An 18064-nucleotide genomic window follows, 5' to 3' on the forward strand; every position below is an offset into this window, starting at 1 on the left:
CATTAAGATAATGAAAACATCGAATCACATCTTCATTTGAAGTTTGGTTGCGTGTCTTAGGCACACAAAGCAAAGGGAACCTCGCTGGGAATTTTTCGGGTGGAAACTGGATTCTACTGTAGTTCCTCTAAATAATTTTCTTTCTCAGCTGACCACATATTACTCGAATTAATCTTTCTTATGTTATACCTTTTAATGGAGGTCGTAAGTGTTATTGAGTATGGGTTATGTGTTCTCGGGTCAGATGGGGATAAAATATGTGTTCCTGGGACAGATGTGGGGCTCACAGCTTAGCCACAGACCCAGGGCCCACCCACTCATGAGAGGGTGGCAGATGGTGGTGCCTTGTGAGGATGGGGCTGGGGCTGGGGCTGGGCAGTGATGGTAGCTCTCTGGTTCAGGGAATTGAGAGACTTTTAGGACTGGAACGGAAATAACTAGGGAAGAATCCGTGGAAGAGGGAGGGCCTCGGCTGGGCTTTATCCCTGTGGATCATTAGGCCGGGAGGCGGGGCGAGGAGCAGCTTGGCGCCTGGGTGGGAAGATGGGAATGAGCCCGCAGTGAGCCCAGGTAACGGGGGCCTGGCTGCCTGGACCAGGACCCTGATCCCCACCTGCCCTGTTACGGTGGGGCCTTGGCTGGCAGCTTCCTTCAGGGACAGCGGTCATTGTCGCCCCAGCCCTGGCTTTGGCTGCCACTTTGCTGGCCTTTTTCTGCTTCTTTGGGTCTGTCCACACCCGGCCTCTGCCTGTCTACCTGATTATTGACTCTTCTCTTACACACCTCCACCCCTTCCCTTCAAGCTCTGCCTGGCAGGTGTGGCTTGAAAAGGCCTTGGGATGAACCAGGGACCGTGTGAGGTCAGTACCTGGTGATTCACAAGGTGCTATTCTGGGCTGAGGAGTGGAATTGACAGGTAGGGAGCATAAGCCAAGGACACGTATTTATAAGTTGATGCCGAGAACATATCTAGAGAGTTCCGAAAGCCGGAAGTCAGGGTGGGTCTCATGGCTGCTTGAGGGGCCACAGTCAGGGGTGGGGAGCACATGCCCTGATTAACCCTGAGATGGCCAAGTATATGCTGCCCACGCCTCGCTCTTTTCCAGGGTTGCTCTTGGATAAAGCAGTGGCGGCTTTCGCTGGCCTGGGTCTTGAAGGTAGTGCTGAGAGTTGTCTTCTGAGGCACCTGCTCTTCCTGTCAGGCCACAGTCCACTGTCCCGCACACTCAGGTGCTCCTGCAGCTGAGTCCCGCTGACCCCAGAGCTTGGGCCCTCCTGGAGGCAGAGCCTGGATCGCCAGCCACCAGTGTACTTGCCCATAGCCAGTATTTTGAGGTTCCAAGCTTCCTCCCTCTTGTGACACCTACATCTGAAAACACGGCTTCCTGGCTGCTGCAACATGTGGGGGGAAAAGTTGAGAACACGCACTCATTCTTAACCCTTTGCACTCGCTTGCTTTTTCTCTCGATTCCTTTATTCTACTCGGGATTTAATTTTTTAAATACCCCAGATTTTACAAAGCGTGGCAGTAGAATAAAAAACTGGAGTTTCTTTTCATACAAACTTATTTATTTGGATTTTTTTATATTTCAAATTATTGATACATTCAAAGAGTATAAAAAGAGCTGCTACCGATGCTAACCGTGTCGAGTCACACTCGACATCCGAGTGCAAAAGGTTAACTGCCTTAGCCTGGAAATGACCCAAAGTAGCTCTACATCCACAGCCCATTGGCCAGAATTAGTCACATGACCCTGTCTTGCTGCCCCGAGGCTGGGAAGTAGGGCAGAGCAGAGTAATGCTTGGGGCCCCCATGGTCCCTGCAATACTGTGTCACTGTGAGAAAACCCATACTTTTCCTATGCTTGCCATGTGTTTGCTCATTATTAAGGGGTCATAAACCCAGCCCTATAATTTTTTCACATAGTTTATTTTATTAAAAAAAATTTTTTTTATTGACTTCAGAGAGGAAGGGAGAGGGAGAGATAGAAACATCAATGATGAGAGAGAATCATTGTTCGCCTGCCTCCTGCATGCTCCCAACTGGGGTTCAAGCCCACAACCCAGGCATGTGCCCTGACCGGGAATCGAACCATGACCTTCTGGTTCCTAGGTCAATGCTCAACCATTGAGCCATACTGGCCAGGCTACAGAGTTTATTAAAGGTGCAAATAAGATGTATGAAGGCGCTTTGAAAGGTATCATGAGTTGTAAAATATCTTAAGATATAATTGTTACTTAATTTCTTTATCACATCTTGAATGGCAGTGGGCTGGCGTCTGGGTAGTCACACACTCCCAGGACTGTCCTAGCATTCGCCAGTTAACCCAACATAATTATCATACAGTCCTCCCTTTCACACCCAGAAACATCCGGGTGTCCACAGTAAGTTATGTGATCACCCCAGTTTGACCCCACTGGTCATCCTTTGAGATTATTACCTCCTGTTTACTAAGCTTTTTCTAAGTGTCGGACACTGTTCTAAGCTTTTGCCTCTATTGCTTCATTCAATCCCCAAACTTGTGAGGTAGGTACAGGTAATCTCTTTATTTTCAGACTAGAGGCCTGGTGCACAAAATTCCTGCATGGGTAGGATCCCTAGGCCTGGCTGGCAATCAGGGCTGATCAGGTTCCCTGCCTCCCCGCCTCCTCCTTCCCTCGCTCCCTCAGCACCCTGCTGCCACTGCCACTGGTCGCCCCCCATGTTCCACGCTGCCCCCTAGTGGTCAGTGCATGTCATAGTGAGCGATCGGACTCCCAGTCTCTTGGTCGAACTTCCAAGGGGACACTTTGCATATTAGCCTTTTATTATATAGGATGAGGTAAGAGAGACAGAACGAATTAAATTGTTCACGATCACATGGTTATCAAGGGACAGCACTCTCCTGATTCCAGGCCTGTCTGACGCTGTGCTCTTAGGCACAAGGTTGAGAGCCCTTGGCCCCGTGGGGCCCACACTTTCCTGACACAGGCTTGGGAATCTGTTCCCAGACCACAAACTGGTGGAAGGTTACAGCCCTGAGCGGAGAGTTCAGCCTGTTCTGACCCAGACAAGCAGCAAAGATACCAGATCACCCCGTGCGTCTCCAGAATTGGAAGGAGCAGGACCGGGACTGGCGAGCATGTCTCCTGACTTCCCGCCAGTCCCCTTCGGTCCCCACTGCCCTGCTGTTGACGGTGCAGCTGGCTTTAAAACTGGGCATGCGTTGTGCATAGGGAGAAAAGACTGCATTTTGAAATCTAGGGTGGAGTCGAACTCTAGCCAGTGAAGACTTGCCATGTGCTATGCAGTTGGTTCAAACAGGCACCTTCCCAACACAAACAGCTAGGAAAAACCAGGCTCTGTTTTCAGGAAGTTTATGTACAAATTTGTTTATTGAAAAAAAAAAAAAAAAAAAAAAGCCGCACCACAACCAAAGACCAGTTTTTGCTTGCAGAATAATATGAAACAAAAACCCATCGACTCACAAGCTGGTATTAATTTCCCTGGTTCCTGACCTTCCTAATCAGTGTTCAAAACCAAACCGATGGAATCAAAGGGAACAGTCTCTGAAAAATGAACCAAATGTGGCAGACTCATCGATTGCATTGCTCGCTTCAAGAACCATCCCCTCCCCAGAAAATTATAGATGTGGTTTCTAAAGGTACAAAGAAAACAAAAAAATTCCATTATGAAAGAAAAAGGAAATTTCTAATTCTATCTCATAAACAATATAGGAATAACTTTAAAATATTCTGCTTTAAGCATGCATTTAATTTGTGCTCTGGGAACCAAATAATGTTGCTAAGATAAAGCATTCTAATAATGATTTATGTAAATTTGTTTGTACAAAGTAATGGTGTAGTTGCCTATAGCAAATTGCTTTGTCCTCTGAATGAATGCAATGGAGAAAATGAGAGACTCCAGGAAGGGGGGAAAAATCCATGTTCGGTATGGAGTCTGATGCGTTCAGTGGCAGAGTCAGCTGGACAGGGTAGAGGGTATATAAGTAGTCAACAAATGCAATTCCATATGTTTTCCTGTGATGCTCTCATTATTTCAGCCATTTTAAAAGCCAGGGGAACAGGGGGGAGGGGGGGAGAGAATGAATGTGCGATTCTTAGAAGGCTAGAACCCTTTATCTTAGGGATCCTAAACTACTCAGACACCAAAGCTCTTTTTAATATATATATATTTCAGAGAGGAAGGGAGAGGGGGAGAGAGATAGAAACATTGAGCCCACAACTGGGGCATGTGCCCTGACTGGGAATCCAACCCTGACCTCCTGCTCCATAGGTCGACACTCAACCACTGAGCCACACCGGCTGGGCTTTCAGACTAGCCAGTGATAGATCATCGTTCTCATGGGGCCCCAACAGACGGAACGCTGACAACATGGGGTACACAGAGGCCAAATGCCATTAAAAACTGGGCAGTTCATCTCAGTTCCCAGTTCCTTCAATGCCAAGGAAGTTATGCTTGAGTCATCCATGGGACCCAAATGTTAAACACAAAACGAATAGTCTCCCAAAGACTGATTCATAGGCCCACAGGGGTTTTCCGATTGGCTGTCTGGTGAGAACCTTTGCTAAGGGCTCTAGGTGTTGCTGGGAAGCGTTTGAGTGAATTGGAAATCCCCATATACGTAACAGAGAGAGTTTCTGGACCCAACCAAGCTTTGCCTTGCCGGTGCCCAGTATTTGCCGTAACCTGTGCTGTTGGGAAAAGGTGGGGTGGTAACACCTTCGTTGCGGAAGGCATCCTTTTTCTCAGAATATTTTTACTGTCTCCCTTGGTCACCGCAGCCACGTTCGTGAGGTAGGCTGAGAGTTGGTATTCTACATACAGGGAGACCGGGGGCCACAGAAGTGACAAAGGGAGCCATCGACAGAATCGGGGGGGGGGGGGGAAGCTCCCATGATGACGTTGGTCCCATTGTCCTCACAGACTGAAGCAGGTGAAAGAAACGTGTGAGTTCTAGAGAGCTCGCTTTACGTGAAACAAGTACAGAGCTTTGGCCCATCATGAGCCATTTTGGAATGGCAGCCACTGTCCTGAGAGAAATGGGTTTGTCTCATTGGACGGAATGACTTGGGTGGTTAGCTGCGTGGTTAGCTGCAGGGGGGCCAAGACCTGAGGGCCAGAGTTAGAGCCCCCGAGGGAGAGAGGGCAGAAAGCCTGAACAGGACTGTGAAACAAGGGAAGCAACACTGGCTTCAAGGAAAGGGGGGGTGACCCAGGTTTTCAAAGCGCACCCATGCACAGGGCACACACCATGGAAGCGGTGGCCTGTGCAGGACCGGTTTTAGTGAAGTGGCCCCGGGTCCCTGGGGGGAGGCAGTGGATGTTAGGGTGCTTTCAGTTCCAGTCCTTATTCTTTCTAGCTGAGCGACTTTGGGTGTGATTTCTGAGCTGTGGATTCCTAGGCAATAAGGTAAGCGCCTGTGCCTCCATTTCCCCATCTGTAAAATGGGGATGATGATGTTTACCTTATAGAGTCAGTGCAAAAATGAAATAAAATAATTCTTTTTAAAAATATATATTTTTATTGATTTCAGCGAGGAAGGGAGAGGAAGAGATAGAAACATCAATGATGAGAGAGAATCACTGATTGGCTGCCTCCTGTACACCCCCTACTGGGGATGGAGCCTGCAACCTGGGCATGTGCCCCAACTGGGAATCGAACCGTGACCTCCAGGTTCATAGGTCAATGCTCAATCACTGAGCCACACCAGCCTGGCCGAAATAAAATAATTCATATACAATATTTGGCAGATAGTAAACACTCTGTTTAGAGTAGCTCTTAAAATGACTATAATTGTCCTTACTTAAGAGTGTGGTCCTGCCCGATAATGGGAAGTGAAATTAAAACCCACTTTTATTCAATTGAGAAGCCATCTGAAACATTTCTGAGTCGGTCTCTGTGTCCTGAAAGATAACATGGTGACTGTGAATTCCTTCGTTTGTCCAGAAGGCCCTTTGCAAGCTGTTTGTGAGGGATGAGGAGGCCGGATCCAGAGTGCTGGTCTGCAGGGATAAGGGAGATTTCTGCACCTGGCCAATGGGCATTGTGCAGGACCCGCTAATAGATGTGGCCATTGTCTCCCAAGAATTCAGAAATTAAACTCATCTAAATCCTTAGCTGTTGCTGCAAGTCCTGGTTCTGGTCCAGGGTCTGCAAATTGGTTTCCTTCAGAGCAGTTGTCTGGGCTGGCTGTGGAGTAGGTTATGTCAGGATGAATGGTTGGAAAGTCTTTGGTCATTCGCTTCTGCAAAAGAAGGCATTCACATTCTTTGCACACGCAATCTTGGCCATTGTAGGTCAGGCCCCTAGGCTGAAAGTGCGAATACACCCTTTCGTTAGAATTCATTTCCACGAGAAGTATACACACACACACACACACATACACACACACACACACACACTACTTTCTTATCAAGGGTTGAAGTGAATCCAGTGTATAAAATGTATGCTTTGTTTTTTGGTGTTTTTTTTTTTGTTTTTGTCTTTTTTTTTTTTTTTTTTTTTTTTTTGAGACGGCTCTGTAGTTAAGTCACCTTAGAAAGGCTGTTTCACAGAAATTCTCTGAAGGACGGTAAGGAAATGCGAAACATTCTCAAGTGAAATGAGGAAATAAGTAATAATTCTCAGATTCTGGATCCAGTCCGGTCTATTTCAAGGGGCCTCCTGCGTGGAGGGCAGAGGGAGTTCTGAGGTGGGCTGCTTGAGCTTACAGTGTAATGCTGAGGTTGGGGTGAGGGTGCGGGTCGGGGGAACAGACATATACGCACAAGCAAGTGGTCAAACATGACCTTTCCCCGAGTCCAAGGCGAAGAGGAAAATGAGCACGGGATAGTGAGTTCAGTATCCTTACTTGGCAAAACAAAAAGTTGGCAACCTATGCTTGTCCCCGAAACTATTTTTGAAATTTTATTGCCATGCAAAATCATCTGGCACTTGCTGGAGTGGGTTCTCTTACCCTTTCTCCTGAGTTAGTCTCACCTCCCTCTCTGTCTTCCTCACTGGCTCCTCCTGCTGTTTACTGGAGGTCCGCAGCCTGTGGCCTCTCCTCCTTATTAAAAAGGAGATTAGCAAGTGTTAAGACCTACCAGCAATTAGGACTTTTTTCCCTGCCCGGCCATTGTGGCTCAGTGGTTGAGGACCCATGGACCAACAGGTCATGGTTGGATTCCCTGGTTGGGGGCTCAATCCCCAGTAGGGAGCATGCAGAAGGCAGCCAATTGATGTTTCTATCTCTCTATCCCTCTCGTTCAAAAAAAAAAAATCAACAAAAACATATAAAAAAATGTTTCAAAGACTTTTTTTTCCTGATTGAAGGAGGAGGGAAATAGCCTTTGAAAAGATGAGCAAGCATCTGTGCACAGCACTCTGGGTAAGAATCCACAGTCACACATGGATCTCCGGGCAGAAACCTGGCAGCCTCGGCCCCTGCAAGGCAGAGAGGGAGCGGCTCCTCCCCAGGGAAAACGCTGTCCTGTGCCCACGGTCTCCCTGGAGTGCATCTATTTATGTGTCCGCCTTTATTTTACTCTCACTCTCGAGTGTGGTATGGGCACAGGAACTCTTAAATGGATATTTTGGCATTAACCAGGGACTGAGTCTTTTGGGCCCCAACTCATGACTGTGCTCAAAGCTCACAGCTCCTCGAGAGGTGGCAGCCACGCAGCGCAGGTGAGCAGGGGCACCTCCCAGGGAGACGGGAGAGGAAGCGCTGTGTTGAAGTTGGTACCCCTTGAGAGAATGGCATCCAAACTGGCCTGATTAATATGTAAAACGCGCCCTAACCACTTTGGCTCAGTGGCTAGAGCGTTGGCCTGCGGACTCAAGAGTCCCAGGTTCGATTCCAGTCAAGGGCATATACCTTGGTTGCAGGCACCTACCCAGTAGGGAGTGTGCAGGAGGCAGGTGATCGATGTTTCTCTCTCATCGATGTTTCTAACTCTCTATCCCTCTCCCTTCCTCTCTGTAAAATTCAATAAAATTTATTTTTAAAAAATATGTAAAAGGCATGGTATCACTCCAGCCCAGTCCAGTGGCCTCTGAACAGCTGGGCTCGTACCTGACACTCAGACCCTCGTAGAAGGTGTGTTTGTTTGGGCGATGAGCACATCTGACGGCACGTACGTCACACCCCCTCTCCCCCATTCCTTTATTCTTGCTGGAAGCTGAGGAGGCCTCACCACCTTTGACGTGTTTTCCTGTCTACCAGAGGATATCATGACCTCACACATAGTACATATTTTTTCAGGTGAACAAAAGGAGGCAGGAAATAGGTTTACTTGAAGGTCCCAATTGCTCACAGTGGGAGTTAACAGACTGTCCCTGTGATTAGTTTGATCCGGTGAAGGATACCTAGAGAAGTGGGCAGTGCCGAGCTCTGACTGAGGACTGAGTGATTTCCGGAGAGTTCCAGCAGGGCCTCGCAGATAAACAAGGAAATGGCCTGCTCGTTTACAGAGCCCTGTGTGGCTAAGTGATAGGTAGGTAGGTATTTGATGAGTGCTTCTAAATAGTGACAGCCTATTATTACTGTGGCATTTAACTTTATCCCTCACATGAATGCAAATGGAACATTATCTGTAGTTACAAGAATCTATAATGTTATCCTAAACTAGAGGCCCAGTGCACAAAATTCGTGCCCTGTGTGGGGGGGTGTTCCCTAAGCCTGGCCTGTGCCCTCTCGAAGTCCGGGACCACTCGGCCTGGGCTCTGCCATTGATCCCTGCCCACAGGGAGGCCCTGCCCACCCTGCTGGGGCTCTGGGATCAATCGCAAAGTAGAGGGAGACCCTTTTCACATGGCCTGGGCTCCACCATTGATTGCTGCCCACAGGGAGGCCCTGCCCACCTTGCTGAGGCTCTGTGATGGAGGCCCTGCCCACCCAGCCTGGCCTCCGCCATTGATTGCCGCCCACAGGGAGTCCCTGCCCACCCCGCCAGGACTCTGTGATCAATGCTGCGCAGAGGGAGGCCCTGCCGACCCAGCCGGGCCTCTGCAATGGGCCTTCCCACCCGTGGTGGCTTGCCTTGGCCCTCGCAGCTGTGGATTTGTCCGGAAGATGTCCGGTCTATCTGGTCTAATTAACATATTGCCCTCTTATTAGCATCCTATCTAATAAAAGAGAAACATGCAAATTGACCATACCTCCGCTACGCCCACCAGCCAATCAGGAGCGAGTATGCAAATTAACCCAACAAATATGGTGGCAGCCACAGAGCTGGAGAGAGCAGGAGGCTTGGGTTGCCTCTGGCGATGGAGGAAGCCAAGCTTCCCGCCCTGGCCGGCCCTGGCCTCCGCTCAAGGCTACAAAGTTTCAATTATAGAAGATAAATAAATCCTAGATACTTGTTTCCAGCCGGCCCTGGCCTCTGCTCAAAGAGGCACTGAAAAAAAAAAAAAGAAAAAAAAAGGGGGGTCTGGGACCTTGGGTCGCCGGGGGGTGATCAGGCCAGGATGGGACAGCAGGGGCCATTGGGGGTAAGCAGACCAGCAGGGGGGCCAGTTGGGGGTGAGCAGGCCGTCATTGGGGGGCAGTTGGAGGTGATCAGGACAGCAGGGGGGCAGTTTGGAGTGAGCAGGCCAGCAGGGGGGCAGTTGGGGGTGAGCAGGCCAGTGGGGAGGGAAAGTGGGGGTGAGCAGGCCAGCAGGGGGGGCAGTTGGGGGTGAGCAGGCTGGCACGGGGGCCAGTTGGGGGTGATCTGGCTGGCTGGGGGGCAGTTGGGGGTGAGCAGGCCAGCAGGCAGAGTGGTTAGGGGCAATCAGGCAGGCAGGCAGGCAGGCAGGTGAGCGGCTGGAGCCAGCAGTCCCGGATTGTGAGAGGGATGTCCGACCGCCGGTTTAAGCCCGATCCCTATAAACCGGAAGTAGGACATCCTTCAAGGGGTCCCAGATTGGACAGGGTGCAGGCCAGGCTGAGGAACACCCCCAACCCCCATGCACGAATTTCATGCACCAGGCCACTAGTAGATAATAATAGGCTAGTATGCAAATCAACCAAATAGCGAAACCACCGGTCACTATGACATGCACTGACCACCAGGGGGCAGACGCTCAAAGCAGGAGGTGTCCCCTGCTGGTCAGTGCGCTCCCACAAGGGGAGCGCCACTCAGCCAGAAGCCAGGCTCACAGCTGGACAGTGCAGTGGCGGTGGCAGGAGCCTCTCGTGCCTACGTGGCAGGTGGACATCCCCTGATGGCTCCCTGCCTGTGAGAGGGCATAGGTTGGGCTGATGGGCCCCCCTGCCACCCCTCCCCCCACCCAGTGCACACATTTTGTGCAAGGGGCTCGGCCCTCACAGCCCTGGCTTCGTTTGGAAGGTTATCTGGAAGGACGTCTGGAAGGATGCCCGGAAGGTCATTCGGCTGTCTGCTCTAATTACGCTTTTATTATTATAGATGATATGTGTAGGTAGGTATATGTATCTGTGTATATGCATGTATGGATAAATAAATTATTTGATTCTAGGACAATTGATAGAGTTCATTATTTTCTTAAGATGAGGAAATATCTAAATTACCCCCAGTGTAACTAGTTCCATATTTTTTATGACTTGGCTTCCACTTCTTCTATTTTTTAAGATTTTTATTGCTGATACTATTATAGACATCCCCTATTTTCCCTCCTTTGCCCACCTCCACCCAGCCCTGCCACCTGCCACCCTCCACCCATGGCCTTCACCATACTGTTGTCTGTTCATGGGCTATGTGTATATGCTACTTGGCTAATCTCCTCATCTTCTTTCATCCAGTCCCCCCACCCTTCTAAGATCTCTCAGTCTGTTCCATATATTCATGCCTCTGGTTCTATTTTGTCTGTCAGTTTATTTTGTTCTTTAGATTTCACATATTAGTGAGATAATAATGATATTTGTCTTTCTCTGACTGGCTTATTTCACTTAGTAAGATAATGCTCTCCAACTCCATCCATGCTGTATCAAAGGGTAAGAGTTCCTTCTTTTTTTACAGCCACGTAGTATTCTATTGAGTAAATGTACCACGTTTTTTTAAATCCACTCATCTACGGATGGGTACTTGGGCTGTTTTCAGATCTTGACTATTGTAAATAACACTGCTATGAACATAGGGGTGCATATATTCTTTCTGATTGGTGTTTTGGGATTCTTAGGATATATTCCCAGAAGTGGGATTGCTAGGACAAAAGGCAGTTCCATATTTAATTTTTTAAGGAAACTCCATGCTGTTTTTCATAATGGCTCCCACCAGTCTGCATTTCCACCAGTTATGTACTAGGGTTCCCTTTTCTCCACATCCTCGCCAGTGCTTGCTGTTTGTTGATTTATTGACGGTAGCCATTCTGGCAGATGTGAGGTGATACCTCATTGCAGTTTTAATTTGCATCTCTCTGATGATTAGTGACATTGAACATCTTTTCATTTGTCTATTGGCCATCTGCATGTCCTTTTTGGAGAAGTGTCTATTCAGGTCCTTTGCCCATTTTCCACTTCTTTTTTTAGCTCTTCTACCCAGGACACATAAATAGCCTCTGGATGTATGTGTGCTGAACTCAACAAAAGTGTAAACAAGCTGCTATTTACTTTATTAAACAGCTTCAGCAGGGATGTTTGGTCTGATTGCCGGAAATTGTTAGCTTATCACTGAACTGTCCCGATAATTCTTATTATTCAATTTGCATTGCTTATGATAATAATTATTACCACATAAAAGAGCACGATGCTTTTATTTGTATAGTTCTCTCATTAATAATTTAATTGGCGATTACATTCCAGTGGTTCTGCGACACACATCTCCAAGTACTTAGAGATTGGCCCTGGGCACCTGGGGAAGCCGGACTTTAGGTATAAATTGTAAGGCTTGGAGCGAGGATCTGGGTGGCAGGCAGGTGCTGTGGCCTTGACATCCAATTGGTTGGCTGTCCATTTCCCCTCATATTTATTTCCAAACATGTTGTTGATTCATCAGCAGGAACTCTGATCTGATCACTTTAACAACCTAAGAAACTCAATCATGGCATAGTTATTTGGGTCACTAAAATGACTAGATTGAAACTAATTTGTAAGTTAAAAGATAATGATGGCTAAAACAACACATCTGACCCAGAAGGGTTGCATCAGTGGCTTCATGTAAACCCAGTCTGTGTCTGTGTATGTTTCTGTTCTTTAGCCCAGCCGGTTTGGCTCATCAACCCACGAACCAAGAAGTCGCTGGTTTGATTTCCCATTTGGGGCACATGCCCGGGTTTGGGGCTCAATCCCCAGTGGGGGGCATGCAGGAGGCAGCCCATCGATGATCTTTCTCTCTCATTGGTGTTTCTGTCTCTCTGTTCCTCTCCCTTCCTCTCCCTCTAAAAATCAACAAGAAAACATATTTAAAAGAAAAGAAAAAGGCAGATTTTATCGGTCACAGCTTAGCAACGTTCCTAGACTGCTTTGCAACTGTGGATGACGTACATTCTGATACATCTTGCTACAGAAGAACTTCGTTTGAGGATTTTTTTAGTGTAGGAGCGTGCCATCTTGTCCTCATTCACATTGTATATGGTAAATAAAATGATCCATTGAAATACGCCTCTGGAGGCATGACACATGGGGTTGAACCCGACTCAGGGCATCAGCCCATAGTGATGTTCAAGCCACTGCACTTTAAAACTCTGGATTCAACAGGGAAAATAAAGGCAACAAAGGACTCCCATTGGAGCAGACCAGCCTGACATCTGGAGGATGAGCCTGTGTCGATCAGGAGTGTCCGGAAGGACATCTTCCCGGTCAGAACCTGGAGTTCATTAAAATGAATGCCTCCTCCTCCACCAGTGGATGCAGACTTGGAGCAGGTCTTAATGTCAGGCCTTACCTGGAAACGGGTTCACTGGGGTCCAGGACAGGAACTGGGGGTTGTGGAGGCTGTTCGAGAGCATCGTTTTAAAATTTGCCTTTGGAAAGGCGTTTGGTTTCTTGTAATTAAAAATTGTGTTTCGCCCTAACTGTTTGGAGCATGATCTCGTACAACGAAAGGTGGCGGGTTTGATTCCTGTCAGGGCGCATGCTCAGGTTGCAGGTTCCTTCTCTGTTCGGGCTCATGCGGGAGGCAACCAATTGATGTTTCTCTCTCACATCACTTCCTCTCTATCTCTCTCTCTCTCCCACCCTTACCCTCCCTATCTCTCCCTCTCCTTCTTCCTTTTCCTCTCCCTCCCTCCTTACTCTAAGATCAATTAAAAAAATTTTTTAATTGTGTTTACATCTGTAATAAGCAATGGAGTTCCTAGTACTGTGAACTCCATGGACACACTATTTTAATACATTTAAACACTGGATAGTAAGTTACCAGTTTAGGAGAAGAAGGTCACCTTTTGGTGGCTAAGTGGCCCATATGTGTCACTCTGGGTAGACCAGGCTTGGGCTAACAGACCGCTCGTAAAACTCATAAAACAATGGGGTATAAAACAATGAAGATTTATTTCTTGCTCACTCTACGTATCTATTGAGGCTGGCTGGGGATGCTCATCCTTATTCTCATTCTCAGATGGAGGCTGAGTCCCCATCACCATGGCTGAGAGAGAGGAGAAGAGGGCGGAGCACACACTGTCCAGTTGTGACATGTGTCACTTCCTCTCACATTTTATTGGCCAAGGCTAGTCACGTGGCCACCCCTAACTTCCAGCAGCTGTATTCTTGAAGGAGAGAGAGCTGAAATGCTTATAAACAGCTCTTTGATGTCCATAGTACATACCTTCAATATTAGAGCCAGAACTCCAGAAACCTCGCTCAGCTGGATCCAGTGAGGAGCACTTAGGAGGAATTCTCTCTAACCTTCAGCAGAATGCACTGGTCACCTGAAGTGAGGTTGTCTTATTTCTTCAGTTTTGTCTTGTCTAGAGGGGACTCTACCCCCACCCCCCACTCCCCACTCTCCAGCTTACACACAGTTATAAGCCACAAAAACAGTGTGCTTGTGACGCAGGTGCAACAGCACATGGAGTCCCCCAGCCATCCGTCTGGGCCACCTCAGCCTAACCCAGTGCCACCTCTAAGCTTGTCCGGCACAGACATTCGGGAATGGCCACAAGTCCTTGCTTCCCTTCCTGGGTGTTTTCTGTGCAATGTCCCAGTGTTGGAAGTCATCCTTTAGATTTCATTTTCTTTTTTTTATAATATACTAGAGGCCTGGTGCACGGAATTTGTGTGCGGGTATGGTCCTTAGGCCTGGCCTGCAATCAGGACCATATTCCCCAGCTTCAAGCAGCTGGCCCCGCCACCCGCCACCCCCCACTCCCCATTCCCGCCCGCTCGCCGGTCCCATCCCTGCCGCTGGTTGCCCTCTGTATGTGAGGCGACCAGCGGGGCGGGGCCCTTGGCCTGGTACTGCCCGCGTCCCCCACCACCCACCCCTGGTTTCCTGTTCGCCATCGGGCGATCAGAGCCTTCTGGCCGGGGGAAGAGACCAAGAGGAGGTCAGTGTGCCTCATAGTGACTGGTTGAGCAGTCGTTCTGGTTGTTCTGTCGTTAGGGTCAATTTGCATATACCCTTTTATTATATAGGATTTTTTTTATTGATTTCAGAGAGGGAGGGAGGGAGGGAGGGGGGAGGAAGAGAGAGAGAGGGAGAGAGAGAGAGAGAGAGAGAAAGAGAGAGAGAAATAGCAACATCTTGAAAGAGAATCATTGATTGGCTGCCTCCTGCATGCCCCACACTGGGGATCGAGCCCACAACTTGGGCATGTGTCCTGACTAGGAACGGAACCGTGACCTCCTGGTTCATAGGTCAACTCTCAACCACTGAGCCATGCCAGCCGGGCTAGATTTCATTTTCTTAAGTGAGCACCTGAAGGTTTCTTTCTAGAGAGACAAAGCCTGGTTGGTTGGGGCATTGGTCTGTGTGTCCGCTGGCTGCAGGGACGTTGCCCTCACTGGCCACGTGGCTCAGGGACGCTCCGTTGTCTTCACCTCCATTCTCTCTGCTCTGCTCTTAGTCTCGGCCCGGCTGCGGGGTGCTTGCTCCCTGCTTGGATCAGAGCCCTTGGGTCTGGGCTTGGGTGGTTGGGGTAACGAGTTCCATTGGGGCCTTAATGATGTTCTTTAAGGCCCCCCAAGGAATCCCTATCCACACTAGAGAGCCTCACGTAGCCAGCAAATTCGGCTACTGGCATATAGCCAAGAGTTAGGAAGAAGCCAAAAATATCTCAGAGGACAAGACGGCTTTCTCCAAACCCAGGCACTAACCTTGAAGCAGATAGGTCCTTGTGGATGTGGTGTTCTCTAAGCAGCCACACTCCTGATTAACTTGGTTTTCTGATTCTCTTTGCTTTAAAAAAAAAAATTCCCCCCTTGCTTTTATTTTATCTTTTCCATCCCCTCATATCATCTTCCACCTCCACCCACCCTCCTCGTCCCCACAATCACCACACTGTGGCCCGTGTCTGTGAGTTCTGTCTCCTTTCAGCTCAACCCCCCAGCTCCACCCCCACCAGAGCTGCTTGCCTGCTCTCCATGAGTCTGCCCCGATTCTGCTTGTTAGTTCTGATTCTTTTACTTTTATAGGTGACAAAATGGAGGCACAAAGAGGTTAAATGATTTGCCTGCAGTCTCAGTGTGGTAAGTGGCAGAACAGGTTCTTATGAGGCCAGACTTAGTCAGATGTCTGTGACGGTGGCAGAGAGATAAGGAAAAAGATGGAACTGAATTTAACTCTCTTTTTGTTTTTAGAGAAAGTAGTAGAGAAATATGTAGCAATTGTAGGACGATTCCCTTCGAAATGGCCACTTTACTTTTTCATTCTAAGGCGCGGGGAGTATTTGTTGGCTGAGAAAATCTAGTCAGCGGAGCTGTGCTCCCGGGTCCTGCCAGCGAATATGAAGTTCCTGGAGTTCTCGTCGCTGAACATCTCGTTTGGCTGGTTATAAATAGACGCTTATGAAAGAGGTCTTTGCACAATCGAGATGAAGCCTTGAAGCAGCCTGTGTCATGAGGAGCAGCCTGGCCTGGGCATGCTCGGGTGGGGGGTGGAGGCTGCAGGAGGACCTCGGAGGCCGGCTGCTCACCCTGAGCCTTCCCGTCGGAGCAGCGGCCCCCAGCTCTGGACACTCCCTGAGAGCCTCCATCTGTGGGCGCTTTGGTTTCAAAGAGCCGGCACGCACACGGTGTCCTCTGCCCAACACAGTCCCGTGTGCTTGGCAAAGTCAACGTCGGTGTCATTTCCACCCTTCAGGTGAGGACAGCCAGGCTTAGCGGAGGGCAGCCCAGGCCACGGGGCCAGCGAGAAGCAGGTTTCGAGCTGCCCCCTTAGACCAGGTGCCCGCATCCCCATGGCGCATGGGGAACACCTGCTCTGTTCCTGCCTGGGGAGGCCCCAGAGGGGAATCGAAGGAGATCCCTTCCCTGCTCCGACCAGCGTTCTCTCCCAGGGCAGAGAAGCCCAGTGCCACAGGGAGGGAGGAATGCGAAGGGCCAGTCACAACACGAACCACTTCGCTCTCAGGCAGAAGAGAGGTTTGCGAGGACGTGAGCAGGAGGAACCCTGGGACCTCGGGCAGTGTGGAGGCCATGCTTCCTTTACCTGCTAGCTGCGAGCAGCAGCCTTCCTGGGCGAGGGACAGGGCCTAGGCGCCCGCATCGGGCAGAGGAAACCGGCCTCAGGATGGCTGGTCCCGAGGGGCGCTCACCTCCCCCAGGGCCTCCCTGGCCCAGGTGTACCCTGAACCGGAAGCAGGAGGCAGATTGGCTGCTGGCCGTCAGACTCTCCTTCTTGTGCTGGGGGGTCAGGGCATCCTTGGGGTGGTTCTAGACCCGACATCTGGTCCCGGTTCATCTCTAGAAATAGCTCAGGGTCGACTTTTAGCCAGTTAGGGGCTACTACCAGTAGGTCTTTCTTTTTCTCATCTGTAACTTAAACATCCTCACTCATAATTTTAAAGAGGCTCAAATCAAAACAACAACAAGATACCATTTGTCACTCGTCTGCATGGCAAATCTGAAGGAATTTGAGAATATCCAGTTCTGGAAAGAGGTTGGGAGACAGACACCCCCTCTCAGTGTCCATGGCAGGGTGCACTGACGGAGCGTCTGGGAGGGCAGTGGCAGTATCTATCAAAAGTTATATGCCTGGCCGGCGTGGCTCAGTGGTTGAACATCGACCTATGAACCTGGAGGTCATGGTTCGATTCCCGGTCAGGGTACATGCTGCTCGGGTTGCGGGCTTGATCCCCAGGGTGGGGTGTGCAGGAGGCAGCCAATCAATGATTCTCTCTCATCATTCATGTTTCTCTCTCTCTCTCCCTTCCTTTCTGAAATCAATAAAAATATATTTTTAAAAAGTTACATGCACCGACCCAGCAAGTCCACCCTGAGAAATGCCTGCTGTGGGCCTATTCACCGAAGCAGCAGAAACCGGTGAATCCTACCTAATAAAAGGGTAATATGCAAATAACCATCACTCTGCTACGCCCAAGATTGGGCCGGCGGGAGGCTGGGGGGCGGGACTCGGGTTGGCCTATCCGGCCGTTGAGAGGTGCCGGAGGCTTTTGGCCTGGTGCACGAGTGGACACCCAGCTCCCCTCCCATCGAAAGCGGGGAGCTGGGTGTCCGCTCCGGCTCCAGGCCAAAAGCCTCTGCCGGAGGCTTTTGGCCTGGTGCACCAGCGGACCCCCTGCCATCGATTGCAGGGAGCTGGGGTTTCTTCGGCCTGGTACACCAGCGGACCCCCTGCGATTGATCACCTGCGCAGGGAGTTGGGGGTCTGCTTTCAGCCTGGGCAGGAGCAGACCCCCTGAAATTGATTGTAGGGAGCTGGGGGTCCTCTCCTGCCCAAGAGGCTTTTGGTCTGGGCAGGCCTGGGCAGGGGCTGAGCAAGTGATCAGCGGGAGCTGGAGAGGCCTGCCCAGGCCTAAAGCTTCAGCCAGAGGGGCTTTTGGCCTGGAGCCGGAGCGGACACCCAGCTCCTGGCTTTCGATGGCAGGGGAGCTGGGTGTCCGCTCGTGCACCCGGCCATTGGTGTGAACTATAGAGGAAACACCTTTTCTGACTGCACATTGGCTAAGCTTCCTGTATGCTACTGGTAATATTCTTAGTAACTTGGGTAATAAGAATCCAA

At 49.7% G+C, this 18064-nt stretch overlaps 1 protein-coding gene and 1 pseudogene across 1 annotated transcript in view; one reads left to right on the forward strand and one right to left on the reverse strand.

The window, feature by feature from the left end:
• Positions 1–18064, forward strand: part of FOXN3 (forkhead box N3) — a 361268-nt gene that overhangs the window by 88606 nt on the left and 254598 nt on the right. The gene's annotated exons all lie outside the window — the stretch shown is intronic.
• The window catches only part of LOC103292275 (60S ribosomal protein L13-like), a 62032-nt pseudogene that overhangs the window by 21678 nt on the left and 22290 nt on the right, over positions 1–18064 (reverse strand).

This window comes from Eptesicus fuscus, chromosome 5 (genome assembly GCF_027574615.1).
Source record: "Eptesicus fuscus isolate TK198812 chromosome 5, DD_ASM_mEF_20220401, whole genome shotgun sequence".
Classification (NCBI taxonomy): Eukaryota; Metazoa; Chordata; class Mammalia; order Chiroptera; family Vespertilionidae; genus Eptesicus; species Eptesicus fuscus.